Source organism: Alligator sinensis, unplaced genomic scaffold, assembly GCF_000455745.1.
Source record: "Alligator sinensis unplaced genomic scaffold, ASM45574v1 scaffold1354_1, whole genome shotgun sequence".
Lineage (NCBI taxonomy): Eukaryota > Metazoa > Chordata > Crocodylia > Alligatoridae > Alligator > Alligator sinensis.
This window is the reverse complement of record NW_005842344.1, coordinates 896,934-899,838: the sequence shown is the minus strand read 5'-3', so window position 1 is coordinate 899,838 and position 2,905 is coordinate 896,934.

Genomic DNA, 2,905 nt, shown 5'->3' with positions numbered 1-2,905 from the left:
CGGCGGCGAACCGGCAGGATCAGGCTCCAGCGCACGGGTCCCAGCAGCTGCGGCAAGCGCCCAGCCTGGCGGGGGCGGCACCACCACCTGGGTCCTGCAGGCCTGCTTAGGAGCAGCCCGGAGGCAGAGAAACGTGTCTCGCGCATAACAAAAATGATCACCCCTGCAGTCCCCTCTGAAGTGGTCGGCTCTTTATTTGGCACAGCCAGAGAGACAGTTACACTGACTGTTGTAGGACTGGTTTCGGCAGTCCAGGATTGGTCCCCTCGACATTAAAATGCATTTGATTCCTTTTTAAAAAGCAACTAGGTTCTGATGAGAGCAGGGGCCGGAGACGGCCACGCTGTGATGAGCATCACCTGAAGGTACCATGCCATTTTGCTTGTTCTGAGCAAACCATGAGATCTCTGCTGTGAACTTGTCTGCTCAGAGAAGCCACACACACTAAAGGGCGAGCTTCCCAAAACCCACCCAGGACGGGTGGCAGTGATCATTAGCTCCTCACCGTCCCACCTGTAGCCCAAGTGTGAGACAGCCACCAACACCAGCCTTTGAACATCCGTCTCTTCAGGCAGGAGCTCTGGTTCGAGGCTTAAAGATCAAAGAAACGAGACTTCCACGGAGCGAAGGCAGACAAGTAAACCCCTTCGCATCAGGTGCCTCTTGCTGTGGCAGCGCCTGTCCTGGCAGCTGGAAGCAGCGGGGCCGGGGCTGCTGTCGCAGCACTGCACAAGCCCCAGCTCGTGCCGGGGGGCAGCGGGGCGGGAAGCTGCAGGTTGGTGTTTTGCTGTCAGACCCGCTCCCGTTCCGCCACCCCCAGCCCCAGGTTTCTGTGCCAAGAGGACGCAGACGGGCCCTTGCCTTCCAGCGGCCGTGGGTGGGAAGTGGGAAGTCCTTTTTCTGTCTCTGAAAACCCTGAGCCAGGCCGTCCTCGCACTATTCCCCCCGCCATTTGCCTTTGCAGCAGGCACATCAGTCCTATGCTTCTTTCTATACTGAGGGTGCAGAAGAGCCAGAAAAACATGAACCCGAATTAACCCCTCTCATTACAGACACCCTAATTACAGGAGGCTCTGTGCGTGAATACTGTACCCACGTAAGTGTACCTTTACCATAGACACCTTGGGTTCCTGCACCTGAACGTATGGTTCACACAGTCCCAGCATTTTCCCCTACATATGTTTGGTAGACACCAACAAGGGATGATATGGTCCCCATAAGACCCACTAGCCACGGAGGAAACCGTCCGGCCCAGAGAAATCCTGGTGGCAGCCAGTGGATGGCATTGGAGAGGTCCGCCATGCTGCTGAGGATGCTCAAGACTTCAGACTTCATCTGGGCTTTCATTCTCTTCAGCCTCTCCTGCGGGGACTCGCTGTGGGAAAGGAAAAGGCAGAAGCGTGTCAGTCCTCCTGGAGGAGTTGCACAGCTGACACGCCCACGACGGGCAAGTGATTTTCAGACAAAGGAACCGAACAAATGGCTTGTTTGCAGCCAACGGGATGTGTTTGCATGGGCAACTCGGGGTGACCCGTGTAAAGAGGATCCGCGGCTGCCGTTCCTCCCACGAGCGGCCCACCAGCCTCGACAGCAGCATCGCAGCTAATCCTGCTGACGCACAACTGAAGCGGTCTGCTCCTTTTCTGAAAAACCCAGATCTGCTTAGAGCACGGTTCTCCAGTGCCGTGCAGCGCCAGCAGGTTGGGCCCTTTCGCTGAGAGGGTGCCCGGCACGTCCGGCCCTGCAGCTTGCTAATCTCAGCGCCCGACTGTTTTTTGCTGAAGCACGTGATTACTCACGAGGGGATAAAGCCCAGCTTATTTGGGGGAGGCCTACTGCGATGGCCATGCTGAGCCACGCTTAGCAAAGGGACCCACGGGACCAGATAACACCAGGCTTCGGGAAACGCTGGCAAGCGCCTCGCTCGCTGCTCCCCGGCAGTCTCAGAAACCAGGACGCGTCCTCTCCTCCAGAAACAGACCTGACAACTGTCTGATTACCGAGCGCCTGGCTCCAAACTGAAAAGCGGTATTTAGTGCGGCTTCAGGAGACAGGAGAACTGGTGTTAAACTAACTATAGGACAGAGGCGAGAGCGATCGTACCCAGTGCGCGCTCGCATCCTTCTTCTCAGCCGAGACAAGATTCTCAGAGACCTGGAAACGAGAGGCTCTGGTAAGCGATCTGCACCGCAAGGGACCCCCACGCGCAGTCGCTTGGGCTCTGAGGACGTGTCCCGACAAGCGCGCGCGCTCCCTTCCCCAGGGACGAGCAGCAGCGGCCGCGGTCATGGTGTCGCTGCCTGTCCCCGGGGACGTCCCTGCTCGCGCGCTCCGCAAACTGCCCCGCTGGGACCGGAGAGGCGGAGCCGGCACCTGGGCTGCCCCCGCAGCCTGTCCTGGGGCTCCCGGGGCGCGTGGAGCCTGGCTCCGGGTTCGGGCAGCCCACGCTGCTGCCACGTGCGCCGCGCCACGCCACTCTTTTTGTTTTTGGTGTGTTTTCTTAGATACCGGGATTTCCCGGTATCTCGTTTTGGCTGCGTGCAAAGACCGTGCGTGCACACGCTTGCCTGGACGTGCCTTAACCGCTCGCTTTAAGGAAAGTCGTGTTATGCAAGCACCGGCCTTTCCTAGGGGAAAGGGCAGCAACCCCCCTCGCTTCCACGTGCTGGCAGGCAGGGCATGGAAACGCATCTTCCTACGAGCGCGGTCCAGGAGAGCCTGGGGCTACACGGAGCCAGCCTGGAGAACAGGCCGGACCTGCGCGGGCTGCTGCGTCCTCCCGACGCACCCGAGCGGCTGGATTCTCCCCCGAGCACTACGGGGCGCGGACAGCGATCCTGACCGCAGCCTTAAAAAATGACCTTTGTCCTACGCGCCAGGGCTGACGGCGGCCGGGGAGGGCGCG